We start from the raw sequence: 27188 nt of genomic DNA on the forward strand, positions 1-27188 counted from the left end.
ATTAAAAGCCAGAACATTAATTTCTTCATGACAAATAAAATTATCACAGCTGAGTAACAGTTATTGGTTCAGGCCTCATCTGCCAACAACACATTCTTTGTATTTCTTACACCACTTCCACTTCTTCAGTGAAAAGTGATAATTAGAAGAATAACAATGCTGAATTGATGCTAAATTGATCTATTCTCCCTGCTTCATCTGCAGAGTAGATGTGGAGCCTTGCTCAGGGGCACCTTAGCGGGGCAGGAAGCAGGCTGAACAATGGTATCTTTAAGCGGAGGGCCACCCTGCTACCCAAACCCCAAACCAAATCCTCATTTGGTTGTGTGGGGCTCGTTAAAAAGGACCTCGGAGTGTCTCAGGTCAGACTCCAGGTTGCGCAGCAGTTTGCCCAAACAGACCTTCCACTTCCCCACACAAAGAAACCGTCTTAATGAAGACGTGTAATGGTTGCTGCAGGGGCCCCTCGGCTCTGTCGGGGCCCTTGTTCGGAGGGGCTGATGGGCGGAGACCTGTTTGTGTGCCTTTTTTTGAAATCCTCCCCGGTCCCTGCTGTGATGCGTACTGCAGGAGCAGGCTGGGGGCGCACACACGCTGCAGCGCCGCGAACACACGCATCATTTCCAGTGGAGATTGGCACAGAAACGCAGCGCCACGATCCACTCCGACGTGTCTGCTCGGTACGGACTACTCAAACTTCTGACTCACACAAGGCGGATCGATCCTTCTAGTTCGTCCCAGATAGCGGATTAAATTCACGCTTTCTTTTCTTTTCTTTGCCCTTTTTCCTGCGCTCCTTTTCTCCTCCTCCTCCTCATCCTCCTCCTCTTGGTTTCGTGTTACAAAGCCTTGGGAGGGAGTTGCGCGGAGAGCCAGTTCTTCTGTGTAGGAACTGAATGACAGGATCATATGGCTTGATTTGCCTTCCAGTCCAATCATTTAAAAAATCACAGAGGACAGAGAGGGGAGAGAGAAAAAAAAACCGGCGGACGAAATCCATCAGAAATTGATGAGGATGTGGAATAATTTATAACTCCAAATTCAAAAAACAAACGCGAGATAACGGAGAAGAGAAGAGAGGCAGGAGGAAGGGATACTGGATCTGTCGTCAGAGAAAGACGGAGAGGAAACCCTGTGATCATCAGCACTATCACCGTAATAATGAGGTAAGTTTGCGCTCGTAATTTATCGGAGGCTGTAATGGAGGCTGCTGCGCTGCGAGGATTAAAAGTAGACGAAGGACGCAGAGACAGAAAACATCCAAACCCGGAGCGTCCTGGTCTCCAACTGTTGCCATGAAGCCCCTTTGCTTTTTTTCTTTCTCTTCTTACACACAGTACGATTTGGGACACAACGCGTTGCCTGAACGCATCATTTAGGTGTTGTGGGGTTGCCAGTTTGGGGCTCAGTGTGGTGCAACTTTATCTCCGTTCCGCGCAGTGTAAACACAGCGCACTGCGGTCAGGAGCACTTGGAAGGGAATCAACTGTAGTCCGTCCATTTACTGTATGTGCTGCTACTAAATCACAGTACAGTACAATACAGTATAAAACGCACAGCTACATGCCTGGGAAGAAGTGGTTTTTGCTGCAGTGTGTCAGGATTACTCAAAATAGTGATTTCTTCTAATATCTCTTAGTCCTGATTGATTCTGGTGCCTTATAATGAACTTTTAAGCACCTTGTCTTCCTCCACTCTGCTTTGTATCTTTTACAGTATCACTATGATACTCAAATCCTTTTCCTAACTTACTTTGTGACTCCTGAGGGGAAGTAGATTATAAACGTACTCCAGCAAATTTCAAAAGTATTCTCCACTTATACAGATTAATGATTTGAGATTTCCCACTGAAAAACAGGCAGAGCTTTTTAATTTCTCCAATGCCATAAAAGCAGCGAGTCCCCTCAAGTGCTGCCTGTATTCCCCCGCTCGCTCAGCTGACACTCCAAAAATTAAGCTCTTATGCTGACAATAATCCACAGACTTGAGATATTACTTTGGAGTGCTTTTTAACTCCTCATTCCCCCTCCAGATTTTTTTTCTTGCCTTAATGAAGTCAGTATTAGCTTCAGTCGAGTGATTATTGTAATTACTGAGGAGGAGGGGGCTGCGTGGGGGGAGACAGGCGTCCACACTGGACAGTGAGCAGGGGTTTGTGTAAAAAGGTGTTGGTTTAGAAAGAGGAGGAGGTTTTTTTTCATTTTTTTTTTACAAGCTGTATGGTGCCAGTGCCTGTTAACTAACAGACAGTGCAGGAGGGAGAGTGAGGAGGGGGTGTTATAGGGTGAGGGTTGTGGGAGAAGTTAGTGGAGGCATGTTATTGCCATGTGGGATGGAGCAGATAGGCTTTACACGAGCATTATTGTCCTTGAGGATTTGCTGTGCGCTGTGATATTTGTGTAATTGTCTCGTGAGGTTTTTCATGGATTTCTTTTAAGGCTGGCGGCCGGCCGGCTCGCCACGTCTCCATGTGTGTCTCTGCCATTTGCAAAGATTAATGAAAGTAATATACTAGCAGAAGTTCTGCGTTGGCAAAGCTGACATTTGCGGCGTAGAGAGGATAATCCTGCCCAAATTCTCTTTGCTCACCTTTTAATTTGTGAAATGGAGTTCACAGACCTTTAAAAACACACGTAATCCTCGATATAAGTGTGCCCAGTAGATTGTGCAGAAGTGAAGCAGGTTACAAGGAGATATCTCCGGAAACCAATTTGGTTGTTGAATTCCTCCTGACATCTGCATTATTCACTATCAGGAGGGAAAAAAGCCTTGAAAATCCAGTTTTATCCAGGGTAGTAGTGACAAAGACACTCAGTCTCTCTCTCTCTCTCTGTCTGTCTCTCTGTCTGTCTCTCTCTCTCTCTCTCTCTCTCTCTCTCTCCCTCCCTCTCTCTCTCTCTCTGTCTCACACACACACACACACACACACACACACACACACACACACACACACACACACACACACACACACACACACACACACTGCAGCCCTCTGGCCCCAGATGTTAATGCCTCCATTGAGGGAGCCACAGGACTCCTGCCGACTCGATCTCTTCATTGTCGGACAGACAATGGACTCTACATCCTGACAGCCAGCCTCCTTCCCATCTTCCCTCACACACACACACACACACACACACACACACACACACACACACACACACACACACACACACACACACACACACACACACACACACACACACACACACACACACACTTCTTGTGCTGCTCCTCACATACACTCACACACACACAGTTGAATAGCACACGGTCACGCAGGCTAAATGCACACATGTAAACGGCCACGCTTCAACAGAGGGGTTTAGGCATAGACATGTGCAGCTTCACAGTTTCATGTGTTCTCTTGTGATGTTTGAGTACGAGCTTGACAGATGCGTAATTTCTCCATGCTTTTATCTCTTATTTGTAGCATGTGTGTGTGTTTATGTGTCCCTTCTGGCTGTTGTGTCGTGCATGTGTTGTCCACGTCGGTGTCGGCTTCAGTACAAGGCTGAAAGTGGCTATGATTTTCCAGATAGATAGATAGATAGAGATACTTTATTGTCCCACTGGGAAAATTAGACTCATAACTGTATTGCGTACTTGTCAGCAACATCATAATATGCATTCCCGTAAGTACTCATACTTGTTATTATGGTCTGCAACAGTTCATTCAACAGTTAAAAAAGTGCAGAACTTTTCAGTATCTGTACTTTAAAGTAATAAAAGCCAGATCCAATAAAACAAACATATTAACCTGAATGTTTTTAGCCTATAAAATGTCAGAAAACAAAGGAAAAACTAACATTGAAGTTTCTGCATGCACGACATAATGTCATAATGTGTTGCTTTCGCTGCCTTACAGTCTGTCACCCAGAGACGTGAAATGTCTAGTCAGAAAGCTGCAAACCCTCCCGCTTGTGAAGCTGGGGGAGAAAAAAAAGCAAATTTCTGGTGTTTTTGTTTGAAAAGTGACTCAAACAGTGAATCTAGCTGTAATAGCCAGTTCACTTATCAATCCAATTATTCAGCTGTGTTCACTAATTGTGTCACTGCATGTGTCTCGCTGTCTTTGTGTGCACATGCATGATGATGAAGCTGTGCGTACTGACACCTGAGGGTCAACATTGCGTCATAGCTCGTCACTGTACCAGATGTCTGCTGTCTGCTCTGTGCCTGTGTGTGTTTGCGTGTTTAATTGTCAACTCTGTGTCACATACATCACGTCAATGCAATAGATACTGCAGCCCACATGGTGCACAGCTGAATGCACAGTAAAATCCCATGATAACAGGATCACTGCTGATTCTGTAACTCCGCGGCTACGCATACAGGAACACACACACACACACAGTCGGCATTCACGTCCGCTCTGGTGCTGTGTCAGTGTATGGATCTGAATCTGCTAACGATAATGTATTTTAGATGGTGGGAAATACATTTTTTCCTCCCTCTGCTGAGCAACAGTTGATGTGCCAGCTTCCCACAGGAGGCTCTTTTTTTTTTTCAAAACATCTTTCTTGCTTCCCACAACAGATTTAATTCTATCTGCTTTTCTTCAAAAAGTCTCTTTCAGAAGCAGATCTGGTTTTGTTTTTGCTGTTTCAAACCGGTCTGTTTCCTGCTGAGCTGAAGGGAGTTCACATCGCAAGCTGTGCCCTCTGTGTTCTGATGCTGCACGAACAGAATCACACTGATTCTGTTGTTGTTTTTTTTCCCTTTCGATGCTCGTCAGTGTGTATGTGTGTGTGAAAGCTGAACAGAGATATGGTTCATGGAAGGCCAGATGCAAGGTCTGGAGAGCTGAGGCAGATGGGTCGTGTGTGTGTGCTGGAGGGGAACAGCAGGAGGCAGGGCTGGGCTGGACGGCCTGATGTTTAGAGGAAGAGGAGGGGAAGAGGCTTGTTTACGGGAACATCATGGTAAATGGATTTTGGCACGGTTCAGGGTCAAAGTGATATAAACCTTATGCTTTTATGCCTTCGCTTTGCATGAGTCTGCATTATTATTGCTGTCGGTTCCTTATCAGGGGCTCCATCATCTGTGTAGACAAGATAATGAATGTAGCTGTGATATGTGCACAGCTCCCTAAAACTCACAGTTAAACCAGAACATGAAGTTGCACACATGAAGAAATGTTAAGCCTTGGTTGTACTCCCTTGTGGATGTGCACATGAACAGCTGTGGACGCCATAATTCTAAGTTTGTAGTCTGTTTTGGAGTCCCCTGGGAGGACTCACGTCTCCGTATTCTGCACATGCACACTACAGCCCCTGTAGCTCAGTCGCCACATGGACACAAGCTTTGGACCTGACCTCACACATTAGCATTTCATTAGCACATTAATCATGATAACTGATGAGAACTGAGCCTGTATAATTAATTGCAATCAGATTTTCTTCATTTCATTTGGTCTAAGTTCAGACCCAAACCCATGACGTTTGGTCCTTCCTGTCTCTCTTCCTGTGACGTGTCCATGTTTCTCTTCATCTGTCATGATTAGGACAAAACAGCCAGAAAACACTGAATAGAAATCTATGGGACAATTCTGAACCACCAAAGATGTCCATTCTATGATTCGTCCCACCCTCCTCCCAAAAAACCAGTTATCTGCTTTTTAACACCAAACTAGGAGCCATTTGGCTAATTATGTTGTTGCACTCACAAAGTGAAATGTCTTGAAACTGTAAATGTGTAGTAGAAGTATATCCTGTGGGGAAAAAATGCCTTTTAACCTTGTTTTGGGGCAAAGTCTCCAAAAAATTGATGTGATTTTATCAGTTTTTATGTGCCAGATATTATTGAAATTGCAGTTAGTATCCTGTCTTCATTAATCTAATGATAGCCTGTGGGCTTTAACAAGATGGCTGCTGAGTAGTGAGACTTGCTTACAAGGACTTTGGTAACATCGACATGAGTGATGGGAACCAAGGTTTCCCAGCAGAACGTTGTAATGTAATGAGATGATCAACCTTATGCATTCACTGGTTGGTGATTTTAATGTTGTGGCTGATGGCTGTATGTAGGAAAGCTCTGTTTTGTGTTGTTTCTTCTGCCATTCTCTCCACCATCTGCTAGTTTGAAAATCAAGTTTTATCTCTTCTAGATGAACAGGACCTTCTCTTGGGCTCTCAAGCAACTGTCTCTGTGCTGTAAATCAGTGCAGGAGAAAAACTGCAGTACCCCAGAGGAGGCCACAGCACTGCAGCTTAAGAAAACCCATGCTAATGAACAATATGCAAACACGTCAAGAAATGCATTCATCAATTTTTATGGCATGCGTGCAAAATAAAGAAACATATTGTATAAACACAAAGAAAATGAGTTAGAGGTTTCAGGGAGAAACTAAAATAAAACTAAAATATCTCTTTATCTCTTTACCTCTCCTCCAGTACGGAAATAGCCAGAGAAAATGTCTGTGTTGATCTGTGTTGTTATGCAACATTTACATACTACATAATGGATGAAATATGCATATGCTAATTGTCAAAATACAGTTTGCTGATTTTTGCAATTATCATACATCTTATAGTTGATGTTTCTAGGAAATTGTTTTCAATGAAATGAGGTGAAACACATATGAAACCATGCTCACAATTAGTATGCAGTACAAAACTAGGACACAGCTTTTGACTTGCAGATCGTGTTCCTGTGTCTCTTAATGTTTCATAGTTGATGTGAAATTTGTGAGTGTTTCCCAGCGTGTTGCATTTCTTCCAATGTGAAAATGTGTGTGATGTGAAAACGCGCTATCAGCTTTCAGGAGAGGATGTTGGTTGTTTCAGCACAATCTCCAATTTCTTAAAATTGATGTGGTTGTAATTTATCATTGAAATGCTATGGATTGTGCTATTCCTGCAATGTGGGACACAAACTGTGCACACACTGAAGCACACACACTTACACATACCACTGCACAACCTCCAGCCCATTCTCAGTAGCTTAAAGGCCCACTGAGAAGTTTCCGTCAGGCAGCGACGATGGATCCAGAGGGTTTTGGCAGTGGCTGTGATTGCAGTTGTTCCGAGACGAGAAGCTTTTGCTCTTCTGCAACTTCAGCCTTCCCTTTGAGCTTTCTCTCTCTTTCTCTCTCTCATTCATCTTCTATCTCTCTCATCCACTTATGCAGACATTTTTTTTCGCTCTTCCTCTCCTTCACTCGTTTCGGCTCGATTCGGGTAGCGTAATGAGGTCATTTTTGCATTGCCAAAGTGTAAGCACTTACCACTTATATAGCTCAACTTTAATTGAACAGACAAGTGCATATTCAGCCTATTGTGAGTGAAAACTATGCTAGGATAGAGAAAAGCAGTATAATCCTTTTGGTGGCTTTAATTGTAGTGCCAGTGCCCTGAATGCCCTGGGAGCTGTCATTATGGATCTTCCTCTCTATTCACAAAATCTATTCAGTTAGATTAAATGAAGTTCTATTGACATGATTGTCAGAAATTAACAATATTGCTAAAAGATGCACTTCTCTCAGAATACAGAACACAGAACAGTAATAAATATTTGTCACCCTCAATGAATGATTCAGTTCTCCTTTGGGGCGATCAATAAATAAATAAGCCCTCAGGGAGGAAAAGTGTTTCCAGGGAAAGTCAGACTGGTGGAAAATTCAATATGGAGCATACTGACGTTCCTGGAGGCAAATATGTAGGGCCAGTGTAGCTGGATGCACTAAATCTTTTTCACATTTGCAATGTGGAAGTTTTGTTTATCAAAGCCTTTCATTCTGACCTTTAATTTCCCCCCTCCTGGGCTGATCCATGCAATTTTAAACATGTAAGAATGCAGTGGAGAGAGGCATCACCCAAATCTAATTACGGACGTCTGAAACAAATGCATGAACAGATGGAGAGTAATCCATAACTCCCCACCATGTCATAAAGGTTTCTGCTATTCTTCAGCACAACAAACTCTGCCTCCCTTTATGTGACTCGCTCGGAGAGTTACTGGAGGCCTTCAGAAGACGCTTGGTGGAGCTGCTCTGGGAGACTGGGGTCCTCTGCATTATTTATGAGTGGTAGAATGGAGGTGGAGGAGAGCCCTGACCTGCTTGTTTGTTACCAGCTGACCACTATTGGCCATCTGCTGCCCGCCACCCTCGCTATTTCTCTCCCTCTCAATCTCTATCTCTATATTGTTCCGCTGTAGGCATCTGTCTATCAGTAACTGGGTTTCTATCCAAGTTTTTATGTAAAACATGACACTCAGAGTTACAAGGTTAAATGGATTTTTTTGCTTACTTGAGATGGAGCAGGATTTCAATAATACACTGTCATAAAAAGTAGATATGTTGATAAATATTAATAGGCAGTTGGTTTGGCAGTGAGCAGCTGTGTGTCTTTCCTGTTTTGAATATTATAAGGTGGATATTTGCTGTGGAAACTTGGGCAGCCACAAAGCGATGCAAACATTTACAGGAGTGGTCACATAATCAGCCCTTTCAGCCTTTTCTGTTTCCATTGTTGCGTCAAATCAGACAGCTTTGACTGCGACATTACCTCATTGCGCCCAAACAACAACAAATAGTAGTTACTGGACTAAACTTTGACCTCACAGCACATAGAACATTGAAGGTTTATGTTAGCATATGTGGGGATTTTTGTTTCGAAGATAGCTAAATTTGAAAATGCTCCTTGATGAGGACACTGAAATAGCAAAAAATAGAGTTTCTTGCTGCTGACCTCTCTGGCTTTTACCAGTCAGTGTCAAGACCCATAAAATAGATTTCAAAAAAACGTTCTTGTAGTCTCACCTGGCACAAAAACATGAGTAGCCTGTAGTTTTCGAAGGAGGAAATAGGAAGTTATGAAATTAGAGGTGCAAAACTGTTTGGGCAGCTTAGCATTTAAAGCCGGGGGAAACAGCTAGCTGCTAGTCAGGCAGTTTGCTTTCATTTATGTTTCTTTTGTCTACATTTTTTAAAGTTCCACATTTTTGGAAATTTTCTCATCCACTTTCTGCCTACGGGTCAAATTAGATCAGTACTGCTTTCATTCTGCTAAATATGAGGCTGGAGCAACATTTGGTTAGCTGCATGTAGGGGACCAAAGTGGTTAAAAACTCTGCTTACCGTCATGTAACTGAATTTAATTTTTCCTACAGAATAAACAAACAAGATAAATTGACCCTTGAAAAGCATATAGCTAGCTTTTTCTGAACTTTACACTAGGCTAAACTACCATGGTAATTAGACTGCTTTAGAGCTCTTTTAATACTCTCTGTTTAACAAGCATTCAATATGGAACAGCGAGTTGAGATTTCATGAAACCTAATAATTATCATTATTTTGCATCATTACTGTCAGATGCACAGTCATGCAATAATATGTGGATTCTCAGGAGAAAATGCATTTCTTTGTTCCAGAATTTGGACATGCCAAGAAATGGGCGAAGGTAGGCCAATCGTAGCGTGCTATTTAGTAAATAGGAAGTGATTCTCTTCACTTCCTCTGAATTGATTCAACTAGGAAAAATGTTGCACCTGTCCGTTAATCATTGTCATTGCAGAAACATCATTTCTTTCTTCCCTTCGTGGAATAATATCTTCACACTTAACACATACAGTAGCATTCATCTAGTTAGTGTCTTTGGCCATCCAGTCTAATTTTCATCTTCTAACTGTGTCAAAGACTGGCCCAAGGAGAGAAATCTTCATTACTTGTTCAGTAATTTAATCTTCAAGTAGCAACTGGACTCCTGTATCCTTCCCAGGTCTGTCCAAATTTAACTGAAACGGTGAAGCTGAATTAGGAAGAGATATATTATGTTTGGCCAAAAGAAAACTTTGTCGGGGAGCCAACTGTGTTTCGGGGGCACCATGTAAGGTATTTAGTATGTTTTCTGAGGCCTCCGATGCGCCTGTTCCTCGCCTGCTTGTTGTTTTGTTTGTTCCGACTCAGCAGATGTTTTCTGGCTCAGTTGTCCGCACTATGCTCTGTATACAGAGAACTGCCGGAATTGTTCTCTTTTTTGTTATTCTGGTTTTGGTGACGCGTCAGTGCTGTTTGGACCCAGTTTGAATGCCAAGGTTCCTATTGTTTACCGTCAATGCTTTGCTGTGTGTGTGTGTGTGTGTGTGTGTGTGTGTGTGTGTGTGTGTGTGTGTGTGTGTGTGTGTGTGTTCTTGTACTTGCTACATTGTGAGTACCATTTTCTGCATTTAACTATCAAAGTGAGGACATTTTTACAAAGTGAGGACATTTTGGCCGGTCCTCACTTTGAAACAGCCATGTTTGAGGGTGAAGACTTGTTTTTAGAGAACAGGTATGAATTGAGGTTTGGTTAGGGTTAGGGTAAGGATTAGGGTTAGGCGATCAGTTGTGATGGTTAAGGTTAGGGTAAGGCTCTAGGAAATGCATTACGCCTATGGATGTCCTCACTAAGATAGAAGTACAAACATGTGTGTGTGTGTGTGTGTGTATGTGTGTATGTGTGTGTGTGTGTGTGTGTGTGTGTGTGCACTTTGCATGGAGTTTATACATATTCTGCTCTTGCTACTTGCTCTTTTCATTCATTTTTTCCTTTATAGTGTAAGTAAATGCGAGCAGACTAGCCACAGAAGATAGCAGTAAAAAAATAGTGGCTTATGCAACTGAGATTTGGTGCATTTATGTATGTGCATAATGATGCCAATGCGGAGCAGTAGGGGGTGTGTAAAGGAAAGTAGGCCCTGACCCTCCTCTTCCCCGTGCTAACCAGAGCATGGTGGTTTGTTTTTATGAGAGCCTTTTTTTGGCATTGTTCTGGTCCGGTAGAGCTCGCCCTCCCTACCGTGGGACTGGCCGTTAGTGGGCAGGAAGTGCCGGGAGCGCGCAACTAGTGCACACACACACATGCAGTGTTGCAGACTCCAGCACACACAGCCCCTCCTGAGCCTTCGCCCCACACTCACACATAAAGTTTTGAAAGGACAATAAAAAAGTTGCCCTGCGGCTTGCAGGCTGGTAAGCTGCAGCTTATCCAGGAAGGAGCTGCAGCCGGGCTAATGGCCTCTCTCCAGGGTAGGCACTACAGAGGGGCCCGAACAGGCTTATCAGCAGCAGGAGGGCCCTACATGGCTGTTCTCTGAGATCTCCACTGAGCTCGTGTGTGGGAGTAGCTTAACTTTTGTAGCTGTTAGGAGAGTGAGAGCTGTGTTGCTTATTTCCTGCTGTGTTTGTCTAGTTGTATTTTGGCCTGCAGGAGAATAAAAGTTAGTCATTAGCCCCTCTAAGATGAAATATAGACGTTTACCCAGTATAGCACTTTAATTGGAGAATTCAAAGTTAACTTAGTGTTCCTAATGGCGACTCAGCCTATCAAGTCTTAGTGGGAAGTCAATGCTACTCTTTATTAGTGAAAAATCAATGGGATACCAGTGTGGCTTTTGCTACTAACCAAGTACTTTTAAGTACCATGGGGCGCTTTTGGCAGGGATGACAAGGATGACGCACCATGTGCTGTACTCTTCAAATATCTCCACAGCTGAAGTGTATTTGTTTGCTTTAATTGGGGATGTCTCAGCAAAGAGCCAGCAGGAATTGTGGAAATTGAGGCAATGTGCGATAAACAGGAGTGCGATGCCTTGCTTGCAGACTGTCTAATCAGATTTTTCCTCATGGATCCCACTATGATGACTCCAGCATGATCTGAGCACATGAATCAGACCGCTTCTTCATCTGCGGTGACGGAGGAGCTGGTAGGATGTTCAAAGCAGCTGCTAACTCTACAGCAGAGAGGTAGCCTGTCAACCACAACCGTATGAGAGGTTTGTTAAACACAACCCTTTTTCGCCTTCAACGAAAAGTAAATACAGGCTGCAGTGTAGCATGTCTGCATATCCCAAACCCGCTGTTTGTTTTTGTTGACGATGCCACCTCCCCACCTACTCGTCTGCTTTGCATATTGCCCGCAATAGACATGAAAAGATGCTGCAGACAGGAATGCCACATTCATTGTAGATGGGGAGGCTGGACTGACAGATAGCTGTGTATAAAATCCTGACATGGACAACATGTTTGTTCCAGGTGCTGTAATATCAGTGTAGTAATGATGAGCTGTCCTCCTGGAGACGGTTGATAGTGAAGACAACATTAAGAAAGATGAAAACTCCAGAGTCTCGATCTCCTCGAGGGCCCTGTTAACCTCCCTCATCAACTCTAAATCTGGCTTTATTGATTCACAGGTCTGCCTCTCCACACTTCTTTCTTCACTCTGAAATGCTTTATCGAGAGTACTTCAACAATCATTTCATTTCCACCGCAGATATTTTTCATCATTGCTCTGTCATTTTTTTTTTGTGCAAATACATAGACAATAGAACACCTCTTGTAATCAGGGCTATCTCTGGTTAGCACCTGATTGGCCTCACCTTGAATCCAGCTCAGAAGCCTGTTTTGAGCGCAGCTGTATAGGCAGCTGCAGCTATAATGGTCCTGTTGTTGAGGTGTTGGTGTGGTGGAGGGTCTGAAAGAGAGAGACAGATTCTGTTTTTCCCCTCTCACCCACCCCTATCCTGCTGCAGACTCACCTCTGACCCCCGGCTGGTTGTGCTCCCACCCCCCTCATCTCCTGCTGCTCTTTTCCAGTCCACTGCTCTCTGCATGGTGTCTGACTAGTTTGAAGAAACGAATGGAAGGAGAAGGAAAAAAAATCGAGAAAGAAAGATGCTCAGTGGGATGTGGCCACAATAATATGACAGAAAGGAGATAAAGGAGGAGAGGGACAGAAAATGGGAGGAATACAAGGCCTGGCAGGAGTAGAAAAAAATAGAGGAGCATATACAGGTTGCCAGATTTGGTCCACTCCTAGAGAGAGAGAGAGAGAGAGAGAGAGAGACTGAGATTGCAAAGCAAGAAGGAAGCCAGCTCACACAGACAACATCCCTGAGAAACCAAGATAAGAGCCGACCAGCAGTCAACAATTACACCATCAATTTCCAGCCTGGCTCTCACCTTCTTTTCTCAGCCCCTCTTTCAATCTCTCTCATCTTTTGCTTCATGGTGTTCATTCTTATTCTCTTAGTCCCAACTGCTTGTGTATTTTTATAATGGATCTCTCCCAGAGTTCAAGCTCATAGACATACACCCTCCACTGCTCTGACTTGTGCATACAGACAAAAATTCATTCTTCCCAAGAAGATTTCGAGTGGTGTTCTCATGTATAGTTTTCAAGTACTTTACTTGATATATTTGAAAAATGCAAAGTAGCTGAAGTCCTACTTACATGCAATAATAGATCATATGTATTAATATAACCCTATGAGAGAGCCCTTTCTGCAGAGAAAAAGTTTTTTTTTAATTTAATTTTACATTTGATGCTTTCTTTTAGATGCAATGAGACTGTTTTGTGAGACTGAAAGCAATTCCTGAAGGCTTAGCTCCATTTTTCTCTGGTAAGTGTCCAAAGTTTTGTTTGCTTCTTCTTTCATTTCAAGGTTGTTGGGTTTTTTTTGCAGCAAACAACTGCTTTTGTTTCCTCCTTCTTCTAATGTGTTTATTAAAGCCATGGAGTCTATACTGTTACCTTCAGATAGCACGACACACAGTAGCTTTTTCACAGCAATCAATGGAAACAAGTCTTTTTTGCAACATTTCAAACGATCACTTTAAAGTGGCTTGACAATTACGTGGGGACGCAGCTGCTGAATGTGAAAAGTGTAAAAGTGTACTAGATTAGAATTGCTGAATGATAGCTTTAAGTATACTTTGGAGATACTTGTCATATATTTTTACTCCGCCAAGGAACGCAGTGGAGTTATGTGACTATCAGCGTTGGTTTGTCTGTCTGTCTGTTAGCAACATTACTCAAAATGGACTAACGGATTCAGATGAAGTTGTCAGGGATGGTCAGAAATGACACAAGGACTAACTGATTAGATTTTGACAGTGATGCAGCTTATAGTCTGGATCCACGGATGTGTTAAAGATTTCTGCATCATTGTGAGATAGCGGCTCGGCGTCACTACAGATATGACAGCAAGTGAACACTCACATGATTGTGATCCTGCTAAAAATCGACCACTGGACTTATCTGTCCAAAATCATACAAGGAGCAATTGATTAAATTGTGTGGGTGTTTCTGAATCTCATCAATTCCTGCTGCCTGCTACATATTTAGGTCACGCAATTCGGTGTCTGTTGTTTGTGGGTATATCTACACTGATGGTCACATGCTGTGGTGCCGTGAGTTCTGACACTAATTTTTTCAAGACTTCAGCTGTCAGAAATGATATGACAGAGTAACTGCGCTTTCTGAGTGTTTTTCTTGATACTAAAGTGACATTCTGAATTACTTTTACTTGCAGCGAAGTATTTTTACATTTCATGTCCCTCCAAAATGTCAAAAATATATGTGCTGAGCAAACCTTTGTTACAATGGCAGTTTTTAGATAAAATGTCGTTTTTAATAAACTTACTGAAATAATTAGGAAAATTGGTGGTGGCAGGTCTGTGTAAAGATACACAGATGTGCAGCAGAAGCTAAAATGAGGCTTTAGCATGTCAGCAGCACCATACAGGTTTCAGATTTTGAGTCGAGAGAAATTTTCATTTTGTGTTTTCCTTCTTATTGCAGAGGCATGCTGTAAGGACACGTCCTGACAGTCATATATGGAAATTTACCAGAACAAAGCAAATTGAAAAGAGAATTTAAAAGCTATTCTTGAAGGATCCGAATACTTCTTTCACTGCTCACATTTTCGCACACTTGCAAACCAATGATCAGACAAATGTGGAAGGCCAGGTGCAATTTCTCTATTTCACACACTCTCACCTATACCAACACAATCACATATAACTTGCCAAATGCATTCATTTGCACGCAGACTTTCGTGCGCTCACACATTGTCTCTATCTTCTCTGTTGCTCACACTTGCACACGCACATACACACACAGCTGTGGCATATGGAACAGTTTATCTCGCAGTGTCTTTTTTTCCATACTTATTAGGCAAAGTCTTTTTTTAGGAACACCAGGGAGGAGAGAAAGGCAAACTCTTTATTCTGATTTTTTTTTTTGCCCGAGGTTAGACCAGCCGCGGAGAACACACTCACTCCTAACAGAGGCACACACACACACACACACACACGCACACACACAGACCCCCTCTGATTCTATGTATCAAAAACATCAATAAAGTCTCATTCAAAAAAGGTCTGAAGACTAATCCAAAGAGACAGAGAAGGCGTAATGAAAGGAGGCTGATAAACCGAAACAACACACACTCACAACAGACTTACTCTCAGATAGCTAGATAGCTAGATAGCTAGATAGATAGATAGATAGATAGATAGATAGATAGATAGATAAGTGGGGCAGTACAGCAAAATAGAAAAACTGAGAGGAGTCATGTCCAATTGAAGTGACAGAGTTAAATGGGCTTCCCTTTTTAATATTCACTGACCGTTCATCCTCCATCTCTCCATCCCTCCATCCATCCTGTCCTCTCATATCTCTTCGGCTGAACAACTCTGATTTGTGTACCAGGATTAAATTCCTCAAATTTGTCTTTCACTCCCTGTGGGAGAGGACTGTGTTTTTTAATTAATTGATTTTGAAATCAAGTTAGCTGCTTTTTGTGTGTGTGTGTGTGTGTGTGTGTGTGTGTGTGTGTGTGTGTGTGTGTGTGTGTGTGTGTGTGTGTGTGTGTGTGTGTGTGTGTGTGTGTGTGTGTGTGTGTGTGTGTAGGTAATCGAGTGTGTGTGAGTGTGTCCCTGACACTTAGCTGGCTAACTGAGGGGTAAGGTTGTGGGTTTTGCTGAGTGTATGTCCATATTTTTATCTGTTTAAGGAAGTTGAAGAAGCAGATGCAGTCGCAAAATTTAAATCAGAAAGTGTAAAAATTAATATTTGTGGTTTTAGAAGCACTATGGGCCAGTTTATTTCAGTTTCTTCACTTGTTTGTTTTTGGATTGGATGAGATAATGTGCTAATTACTGAGCTTCAGATGTTTGGGCAGGTGGATGTTATTATGCTCAGGTCCCCACAATTTCCAGTCTTTATGCCAAGCTAATCTAATCACAGCTTCTTTATAACAGGCAGACATGAGAGAAGCATCAATCACACTTTCAACTAAAATGTCACTACTTTGTACCTTTGAGTTCAGAAAAGATGCTTAAAGGATGGAAGCGTGGCCCCCTGACTACTCTAGCTAAAACTCAGTCCTATAAAATCTGAGGCCTCTTTCCTGTCAGGGGTTAAGTCTGGAAAATCTGTTCATGTGTGAGTTCACACTTTGCCTAATTAACAGCCTGTGTCTCTATGTAAAGGCCTGAGCGCTCCACTGTGCTCTCTGTGTTCATTATTTGTGTGTCTGTGTGTGATTTCCCTGTTTTGCAGGGACATTTGCTTTGTTGCAGAGCTGCTGCGTTGTTGCCTCCCGCATTATGTAGCGCACAAAACCGACCTCTCCAGAGCGGCGTTCACCGTCACAGCGAGGTGCCTCTGCGCTTGTAGCGCACGAGGATTGTGGTGTTGCTTTGTGCGTCACGGCGCTGGTGGTGGATCTGCTGCGCGCTGTCAGGCCCACGCCGTCTGTCGCAGTGTGTGTGCGTGTTTTCTTTTTTTTCCCCCTCTGTTTAAGTGTGTTTCTTTGTGTCTGTGTGTGGGCCTTTGTGTCTCAAAGTCTGTGTGGCTGTTTCTTTGTGTCTGCATCTATGTGAGTGTGCATTAACTTGTGTGCGTCTATTTTTCTTATTGTCTGGAGTGTGCATGTTGCGTTTCTTTCCATGCCTGTGTGTGTCTTTATGTGTTTGTGTCCTTGACCTTATGAAGGTGTGTGAATGAGGGCGTGCCTTTGTCAAAGTGCTTTGTGTCTGTATCTCCTTTAGTCTTATTAATTATATATATCTGCATAGTGTGTGTGTGTGTGTGTGTGTGTGTGTGTGTGTGTGTGTGTGTGTGTGTGTGTGTGTGTCTGTGTGTCTGTGTCTGTGTGTGTGTGTGTGTGTAGATGTGGTAAAACACATCTATGTGACAGACAAAGCTCCCGCTAGACTTTATTAACAACATTTACCAGAATCTCTGCTGGGTTTGTCTAAACTGAGAGATTAAGATGTGCCTACACAAACACACACACATTGACATGAGTGACTCACAACGTCTCTGTGGGTTTAGGAAAAAGAATGAGTGTGTGTGTGCGTGTGTGTGACACATACGCTGCGGCACTCCAACACATTCACACACACTCTGTTCTCATGTATTCTTGTTCTGTCATACACACTGCGCCACACCTCCCACTCACACACTCGCCAAAGGACACACACACAGAAAGTTTGTAAGAAGTACAAAGGCATCAGATGCTTTTAGCTGTGATTTATTTGTGTCTGCTCTCAGCTGGGCTGTCACACTCAGCATGACATACCTTATGCACGCAGAAACACTTCCAACACCTGAGAAAGTGCACCAGGCTGTTGTTACCAAGCTATGAAGACATCCGTGTGTGTCTCTGTCACTGTGAGGGTGTGTTTGCTGCATTGTGCAGCAGCAGCAGCAGTCGGAGTGAGTCGATTGACTTATTGGTTCTTGCAGAGAGAATGTGGGATTGTTCGATGCCTCGTCACTTATTTAAATGGAGGAGCTACACAGGTAGATTCAGACCTGAAACCAGCTGGAGAAGTTAAGTAGGAATAGTTAAATGCATAGTTCAGCAGATGGATACTTTTTTGTCTTTCTCAGAGTGATGTAAGTGACACGGAACGATCATTCTTCTCCTAAGTGCAGAGCTGAAGTCTGCACATGGTTCTCCTAGCTCTGCATAAAAACTAGAAGCATTGGAAACAGCAAGTTTCAAAATCAAAAAGCACACCAACCATCACTTCCCAAAGCTCACTAATTAAAATGATGTATCTATTTTGTTTAAACTTGTACAAAAAAAAGAACAAAAAAACAAAAGAAACAACAGCTTGTGGTTTCTTCAGAGAGTTGCTTGCTGGAGCTATTTCTTGATGAACAACAGCCTTGTGCAATCCCCCAAGTCCTGGACTGCCAACTTGCCATCAAGCCTGTGCAGAGAACAAACCCAACATCTCCTTTGCTGTGTGGGTGGATGTATAAACTAGTCTGTCAAGAAATAGTTGCAGCTTGTAACTCCTATCACTAATAGTCCTTTTTTTATTTCTTTCTCAATGTGCAGATTAAACAAGATAAAATGGTGGGTGTATTTTTTGTTCTGTCTGCAGCTTCACAGTAAACAAAAAAAGGTTTTTTTTGTTGTTTTTTGTTTTGCTTTACAAAAGGAAGAAAACGAGCACATTTTCCCAAACACACTAAGCAACTCCTACTTCGGCCTGGAATAATTTGACATTTCTTAGTGTCTTGTTGTTCAGAAAGATGCTCCAGCATTTTTCTCTCCAAGTGAGGAAACAGAATATTTGCAGTTTGCATAATTTGCCTGAAATTCTTGTCTGTGTATTTTAAGCGGGTGCAAATCCAATCAGCACTAAAGCATATGTCAAGAAAGAGAGACAACATAAACATGTGTTGTCATATTGACATGTAACCCACTGAACTCAACAATATGAAGTATTTTATTCAGAATGACACTGACGTAAATCAGAAAGAAAGACAGCACAAAAGTTGAATGAATTGATTACTTATTTTAGAAAGATGGAACAAACTGAGCTCAACATGTACAACATTTTTCTAAATGTGTATACACTGCCTGGAGTTCATCCCAGTTTCGCTAAACAGTCCTTGAATTTTTGTCACATGACTGTTAGTCACTGGTGGCGTCACCTAGGGTGCGCCAAGGGTTAAAAAATTATTTTTTATGGAATCTGCTTAAGACTGTTGTTTATCTTATTTAAAGTAAGACGTATGGAATATAGTGATTTTTATGAAATATTATGGTTTTAAGCTTAGCTTTGGTTAAGTTTTCAGACTTAAACAGCACTTTAAATGAATAGATAGTAAGATAACAGCATTTAAAACTGCCCTTGGATTTTGGGGTTCAAACGGTTAAGGTGTGTTAATGACTCACAGTTTCAACTCATGCACTGAGCAACACACAAAAAAATAAATCCACTTTGTTTGTAGCTGTAGATTGTCTTTCAGGGTGACCTAAAAATATTTATCTAGTCTAGAATTTACCTAGGAAAGATAAAATGCTGGAGCAGCTAAGAAACAATAACAATAGACTTAAACAACTTTTTGGAAGCCCTTTTCATTCATCATTATTACTGCTAGACACTGTTACTGTTGAGGTCTTAAGTCGGATTGCAACACATCTATTTCCTGAGACAAAAGGCCCATAATCCTGTAGATGGGAGCATTAAGCTTTTCTTTTTGTAACTAAATGAGTCGTAACCTGAGGACTTCATGAACATTCATAAAGTCAGTCCAAGATTTGATCCTGTAACCGGTTATTGTTGAGGAAAGTATATATACTAGTCACCAAAGTGGTGACGTAACCCTAGAAATGAGCCACGACTTACTTAACCTACTTAAACAAAACGCTCTGCAGTGTCTAACCGAGCTGTCGTCTGGCTGTAGCTTCATATTCACAGTGCTGACATGAGAGTGCCATGAACCTTCTGATCTCAGCAAGAAAGCAAACAAGTGCATTTCCCAAAGTGTTGAATTATACCTTCAGAGAGAAGTGACTCAACAGAGACAGAGATGCAGTGTCAGGAAGCTAAATAGGTTGGATCAGGGAGAAGTGAGGAGGCAGAGACAGAGTCAGAGAGCAGCAGACAAAAGTGAGAAAAGAAAAGAGACAACGGAGGCTGAAATGAAGCAAAGAATGGAGAAAACTCATAAAAAGAGAATGGGAGCCCAAGAAGTGTTTGAGATGATGAAAGACAGTCAGAAAAAAGTGTGATAGACACAAATAGGGAAGCGGGAAATACAGCAGATAAAAAAGCGCAGAGGCAGAGTGTGATTGCTGTCGCCAGAAGCTCTCCGGCTTCTGCTCGGTGACCACAGGCCTCCTCTGCACTTCATTTATTGTCAGTCTTTATTTGATTTCTTTGTACCGCTGTCATTTTCCCCCACTCCCTGTTTGCCACCCAGACACCCTGCCGCTTTTGTTTTTCCATTGCAGCAACAAAATGGCCTAGTTCTTCTCTCTAACCTTGCCTGATAGGACCATGGAGCAGTCTCTCACTTCCTCTCGCTTGAGTCATGCTTTGAGTTTATTCTTAAATGTGTGTTTTTGAAATAATTGTACATCGAAGTATTCCGGTTCTGCTAATATTTACCTCAGTGACTTTTACTTTTGGAAATTAGGGGATAGTGAGCCATGTTTTCCTTTGAATGTCTCAGCATGTGTCCTAATTTTCATATAAGGCGATAGAGAGGAATGATAGACGTGTCTTGAATTTGACGCATCCTTTTAAAGCGTACCAATTTGTGTTTGCATGCTGCCAGTCTGTCTAAACAGTCAGCCCACCACTGGTTTTGGTTGTGTGCAGATGTGGCTTCCATTTACCAGGCTGAAGACATTCTTCCATCTCAAATTGACTGCTGAGCTTTTGATTCGAGGGCTGACAGCATGTGTCAGCTACCGACGAGCTTCGCATTTATTCGCTGCCAGGTTTGTTTATGTTGATATTATTCAAAATGGTCTGCAATTTATGATGGAAAGTTGAAAGAGCTCCCCAGTGACAAAGCTGCGTGTGATGACAGTTTGTATGCATAAATAACAGGTTCCAAAAGCTGATCTTTATGTTTCGGTTGGAATAATATTAAGCAGACTTCATTGAGTCTCCATCTGTGATTTTGATGTAGGTGAAGTAATGATTTTTCTCTGCAGCTGCCGGCCTGCCAGCCTGTAAAACTCTGCAGTGAAACTTGCCTTAAGGAGCTGCCAACCCTCCTTAAACTATTTAGTTTGCATGCTTTTTACTAGCAGTCACATGACCGTGTAAAGGCAGATTTCCCAGTTGACAAGAATAAACTGAATCTGAGCTGTCCCTGTGCAATTCGGCCGTCAAAATTATAAATCCCGATCATCTAGCGAAAGGGCTTGCAGCTTCACACTGAATATATCAACCAAACCAAACCCCGGCTCCCATCCCGAACCTCTTTCTCCCTAATCCTACTTGAAAGAGGTGATTTATTCTCACAGTATTACAAGGAAAGCATTCTGCCCACATCGAACGGCCTGCAACTGCATTTAACAGGTAGCATTACACTTTAACACGGTTTCTCACTGTCCATTACCGCACCATTGATTCCAGTTAGGCTCACATTGGAAATGGATAAGGTGTAAGTGAGTCGAGGGTTTGAGTGGAGAGTTTCATCTCCCCCTGGTCTCGATGGTTCAAATCACATTGAGCAATTGGCTCCAGGCTCGCTGTGATCTCGTGACGAGGTGATATAATCCTTGTTGGTCATGGTGTCTGGGCTGCTAGTTGTTTATCATTTAGTAAATGCGAAAGCTTGGTGTTTATCTGTGAGGATCAATGGATTTACTTCTCTGTAGACCTGCAGGAATGCATGCATGAGTGCGGTACAGCAGCAGAGACTGTCTGCCTCCCATCAGCTGGTTTATCCTATGAGGACACAGCAGAAAATGGGCCTGTGATGTAGAAACAGGGACATCTCAGGCCTTTGGAAGGCTAAGCAGTATACCAACAGAACAATGTGTTCAAACCCAGCTGGCTGCATTTGTTTGTCCCCTCACTGTCTTTGCCATGTCTCCACTCCGTTTCATCCAAAAGAAGCACGAATACCATAAAACAGCTTCGTCGAGGTGGAAAAAGAAATTGCTTTTTAACCAAATGTTAAATGCGGCCTAACCAGAGCAAATGGTGAAATTCACCAGCTGTTCTGCATTTACAGAGCAAGACGATCTGCTGAGCTTGAAATGTGTCACATGCTCCGTTCCTCAGCTCCCCTGACGATCCAGCATGACTTAGAATTTATACTGTCACAGAATGTACATCGTGTAACATAGAACTGTATGTACTGACTATAAAAGGAGACATTTCCCACCCTTTGCTTTTTTTCATGACTGTGAAATCACACGACACTCCAGTGATTAAAACTTATACCCAGTTCATAAAGCTTTATTTGTTTGTTTTTCTGGGGCTTTGCTGTAGTAAACACTGTGTGTTATGTAAGTCATTCCCGTGAAACATCCTCTGGAACAAGCAGCATCATGGGAAGTAATGTGTCTTCTATTTGGCAGCAGCAACAGCAGTTTGTTTGAAATAACTTGGGGGGGGAAAAATAAAACGAGCATCTTGTTTTGCATGATCGTGACAGCCACAGAGGATCTTTAAGGAAGAGACTGCCACCTACAGAAACACATCTCATCCAAGCAAAAGATATAAGCTTGAGCTCCACTACTGTTCAAAAGTTTGGAGTCACCCAGACAATTTCATGTTTCCATGAAAACTCACACTTTTATCCATGTGCTAACATAGCTGCACAAGGATTTTCTAATCATCAATTAGCCTTTCAACACCATTAGCTAACACAATGTAGCATTTGAACACAGATGGTTATTTTGATGGTTGCTGGAAATGTTCCTCCGTACCCCTATGGAGATATTCTATTCGAATTCAGCGGTTTCCAGCTAGAATAGTCATTTACCACATTAACAATGTCTAGACTGGATTTCTGATTAATATAATATTATCTTCATTGAAAAACAAACTGTTTTTCTTTCAAAAATATGGAAGTTTCTAAGCAGCCCCAAACTTTTGAACAGTAGTGTATGTTCAGTTGAAATACAGAGCTCACTGCTTTGGCATAGGAGGGCGCAGGCCGCAGAGGATTCCAGCAAAGAAAATGTGCAGGTATGCTCCAGAACTCATAAATGGTCATGAGTCTCTGTAGAACCAGAAAGCAGAAGATTAAAACTTAACGGTTTTAAGGTTTGCTTATGGTTTCCTTCATTTGTGGGATCAACTGTAAGAACCAGATATTGTACACAATAAAAGGGATGCAGTTCCGTTTACATGGACATGATTTATAGAAGGCACTGATTCTGGGCTGTAAATGCACGGTTCATTGCCAGATGACGAAGAAAAAGAACAAAAGAAGAACGTAGGTTGCATCATGCTCCACTCCTGGCTTCTCTCCACTGGCTCCTTGTTCGTTTAACAATTGACTTTAAGATTTAGCTAATCCTTTTTAAAGGACATTACATAGAAATGTTGATCCCATAAGACTCAGTTCTCAGCCTTAGATCATCTGATGGGGCCCTTGTGTTCCAAATACATATACGATAAATCAATCAGCGTTTCTTAAACCTCAAAACGACTCATTGAAGTGTCTAGTTTTGTCCGCAAACCAAAGCTATTCAGCTTAGTGCCACAGAGAAGGAAATGAACCAAAAACAGTCACAATTAAAAAGCTGCAATCAAAAAATATAGACTTTTTTCTTTAAAATGGTTTAATGTATTAAATAAAATAGTTGACTAATCAATGAATCATTTCAGCTACAGTTTTTATTAAATTCTATTAACATTTTGCATTTAGTGACTTTCTTTGTTTTGCCGCCTTCTTTTAATTTTATCTCATCTTTACATTTCCTGTGTGGCCTTACTGTCTGTGTTCTTGTCTTTTTTTTTTTTTTGCCTTCTGGGTATCCCGCTTTGGTTTTGTCTGTCAAAGCATGTAGTTCATAAGCTGATTCTGCGGATTTAAAGGATAGATATGAAGTATCTGTAATCTGATAAAATTTTTCTGGAGTATTCTGTGCATCTCTAAATGTTGAGACCATGGAACAAATCCAGAGCAAGATGGCAGGAATCTGTATATGTGGCAGGGGAACACGTCAGAATTGACCAGAAAAAGTGGAGGATTTAGCTGCAGACATTTGGACCTGCTGTCAGAACCACAACCCGGACCTAAAGAATAAGCAGTGGAAATGAATATATGGATACAATAGTATTTGCAATGCTTGTTGACGTGTCCTAATGACAGTATCATGAGTGAAAGAAGCTGTCAATGCCATGTCCACCTTGAAACTGCAAGATATTTCAATCTACCAATGACCAGTGTTGCCAGATCTCACAATAGAAACAAACTTCCAATTCTGTGGCCAACAGCTGAACTGCCACATTGTGTAAATGAGAGGTCACTTATTAACAGTATAAATATATACATTTATTTTTGTTTGCAGTTTGCAGTCAACATAAAAACTTTGAACAACTTAAAATTTTTCAAGTCTGATTAAAATAAAAGACCTTATGCACAAGCAACAGTAAATAAGCAACTACACTTTAGAAAACAAGCCCAAAAACCTGTGACTGATGAGATTAGCAAGCGACTTTACAGAAAAACAAGTCCAAAGTCGCTTATAATAAGCAAACTTGGCAACACTACCAGTAACAGTTTCAGATTCAGACTTCCAGGATTTTGTACGTAGCAAACGTAAGTAACCAATACTGTCAGCTTGGTGGGACTTTCTGCAATATTCTTTTTGAGAAACGGTTTCTGGTGAGACTACGTGTGTCTGAACTGCAAATTTACAACTTGCCATGTGTAGTAGAGTAGTTTGCCAGTGTTTGTGTTGAGTTGTAGGTGAGCTGGTGTGTTTGAGATGCAGCAGGTCCTTCATAGATCCACACATCCTAATGGAAACAATGGTGTTGGCACATCTAAGCCATTTCACATCAGCGAGGGATTATTTTCACGGACAAACTTCTAAATATGTAACTTTGATACACAGAGATGAGTCTTTAGGTGTTCATTTGAGGACCGGTGACAGACTTGAACAATGTGGACTGAACACCTCCTGACAAACAGAAGAATGTCCACCTGCTCTGAAGCTGTCATCCACAGTTTTCTTCCCCAGACTTGCAGACTTTTCAGGTTCTAATTCTGCATCATAAGCCCTGCACAGCACAGCCTCTCAAAGAGCAAACATCACACACAAACACTGAGATGAGCAGAGACATAAGCATAAACACATATTCTAAGGCTTTTATGCAAATTTTAGCTTCTCTTCCTCTGCTTATCTCCCTCCACTTCTTCCTCTCTCTCTCTCTCACACACACACACCTGTCCTCCTCCCTTAGGCATGTCTTGTAGAGAACCATCCCTCTCCTCTCCTGTCAGTGGGAACAAATGAGCCGGGGCATGTTTCTTACTGTGTGTCTGTGAGTGTGTGTGTGCAGGGCTAAACTTCCTGAGTGTCTGGCCTTCCTCTCTCTAGTTGTTTCCACCCCCAAAACACACACATAAACACACAGACACACACACACCTGCTCCGCACTGTTACCCTCTGACAGATCACTGACATGCTGTCTCTAGGCCATCCTGCTGTGTGTGTGTGTGTTTGTGGTTACAGACACCCTCCCACTGTGTCAGTCTGGCAATTGCCATTTCTCAAGGAGCTAAGGAAGGGAGGGAGCGTGGAGTAAGATTGGAGGGAGGGCCAGGGCCTTGATGTGAGTGTGTTTGTTGTCAGAGGGTTTATTAATAAAGATGACCTCAGCCAGCACTGCACAGAGGGTGTGTGTGTGTGTGTGTGTGTGTGTGTGTTTTTCGCTGTCTTTCTTTTTTGTTGTTTCTCTCTTTGTGACTCCTTGATCAAGCCAAATAATTATTTAGAGAAAAAGGATTCCATTTTTATGTATTCATCCATAAAATTCAAAAGCCTGCTCCTGTCTTCTTGCTTTCTCCTTTGTGAATTTGTGGCAGCAGTCTGAGTCGGTTGCTGTCTGTTTGCGTGGACTCATAATGCATCTTTGCTTGCATGCGAGCTCATCTGTGTGTGGGAGTCTGTGTGTGGGTGGGCGTAACGGGGATAATCCTTCTTGATATAACTCCTTTGTGTCTCGGCGTCCGTGGATGTGATTATGTGCTTCATTATGTCGGGCTAAACAGGTTGAGTCCTCTGCGTGCGTGTGTGCAGACGTCAGTCACCTGCTGTGTTTGTTAGAAAGAACAGATGTCCTTGCAAGAATAGAAAGATGAGTAATTGCCATCAAAGTGCAGGACATTTCTGCCTGTCATCACTCCAAAGCAAGTGTGACTTGGTTAATCATCTTCGGGTCAGATCAGTCAAATTACCAAAAGTCAGATTTTCTCACTCTCCCCTGGTTGCATCACTTCATGTCGAGAAAACAGGAAAAGCTGTGTTTCTGTTCAAAAGCAGAATCTGTCTTTGTTGTTTTGGATGCGATTTGATTCGAGCAGATTTCAGTGGAACTACTTTCTACCAAAGAGATTGTCCCTATGAAAATTGTTGGCAGTGTATTCTGTGGATTATCCGGACCGGGATGTTTCTGTTTCATTCTGTTGAACACAGGATTCTGTGTATGTGGGAGAATAGAGCAAAGCAGAGCTTTAACTGTCAAATAAACCTGCATCCATCCTTGTGTTTAGCTTTCTTGATGTTGTCCCTGCTAGGTTCAGATCTCGCAGTGGTTTCATATAGTGAAACAGAAGTGCTGTCTAACCTAATTGGCTCACAAGAATTTTTAAACAGAGACCACTGCAACCATTATAAAACAGCCTGTATTTTGAGAACTTTGAGTTTCACAGCACTTTTTAGTTCAAGGTAGAATTCACCCACAGCCTCGAAACATTCAGGACTGCCACTGAGCTGTGTGCGTAGACCACCTCAGCCACCTAATTATTTGTGTTTTTCCTGTGTTCATGTGATATGACTGGGTGGTGTGGACAGGATTCAAACTGAGTCTGTGGTAAGTTACAGCTGCGCTCAAGAAGTGTGGCAAACCTTGGTAATATCAAAGTCAAAAAGATCTGCAAGACACTGTACTGTGCTGTGTTCAGTTATAAGGTAAGTTTGTAATTGTTGGGTTGAGCTGACCTTAAAAAACAGTTTAAGACTTGTGGAAAATGTTAGAAAAGGTTGGTAAAATGTACAGAAGTCAGGTTCGGGTGAGGATGATGTTGTCAGTAGTGGAGGGTGATCTCATTTGTTTAGCTGTCGTGCTCCCCTCTGTATCTGTCCCCCAGGGCTGGAGCTGGAGCTTGAATGGGACAGCCAGGCTAGCAATGGGCCCCCAGGGGCCTGGTAGTTACCATGGAGGGAGATGGCTGGGCTCATTTTGCCCTCTGTCTGCCCCACCACAATGAACACAGAGGCCATTAGGGACAACAGGGTCTTCCTGCAGCAACCTGGGAGAGCTGCAAAGTGATAATGCTCTGAGCTCATGTTGTTCCTGCCACCTACACACACACACACACACACACAGACACACAGACACACAGACACACACACACACACACACACACACACACACACACACACACACACACACACACACACAC

The 27188-nt window shown here is 42.4% G+C and overlaps 1 protein-coding gene across 4 annotated transcripts in view; it reads left to right on the plus strand.

Annotated features, from left to right (window-relative positions):
• The first annotated feature begins 278 nt into the window (after positions 1–278).
• Positions 279–27188, plus strand: part of sema4c (sema domain, immunoglobulin domain (Ig), transmembrane domain (TM) and short cytoplasmic domain, (semaphorin) 4C) — a 114568-nt gene continuing 87658 nt past the window's right edge. For 3 of the 4 annotated variants that reach the window (XM_022212391.2, XM_051950309.1, XM_051950310.1), the window contains exon 1: positions 279–1166. The gene's annotated coding sequence lies outside the window, so the exon portion shown is untranslated. Of the gene's footprint in view, positions 1167–13319; positions 13384–27188 lie in introns of all 4 variants that reach the window. The other variant, XM_022212392.2, reaches the window with a different exon arrangement.

Source organism: Acanthochromis polyacanthus, chromosome 7 (assembly GCF_021347895.1).
Source record: "Acanthochromis polyacanthus isolate Apoly-LR-REF ecotype Palm Island chromosome 7, KAUST_Apoly_ChrSc, whole genome shotgun sequence".
Taxonomy (NCBI): domain Eukaryota; kingdom Metazoa; phylum Chordata; class Actinopteri; family Pomacentridae; genus Acanthochromis; species Acanthochromis polyacanthus.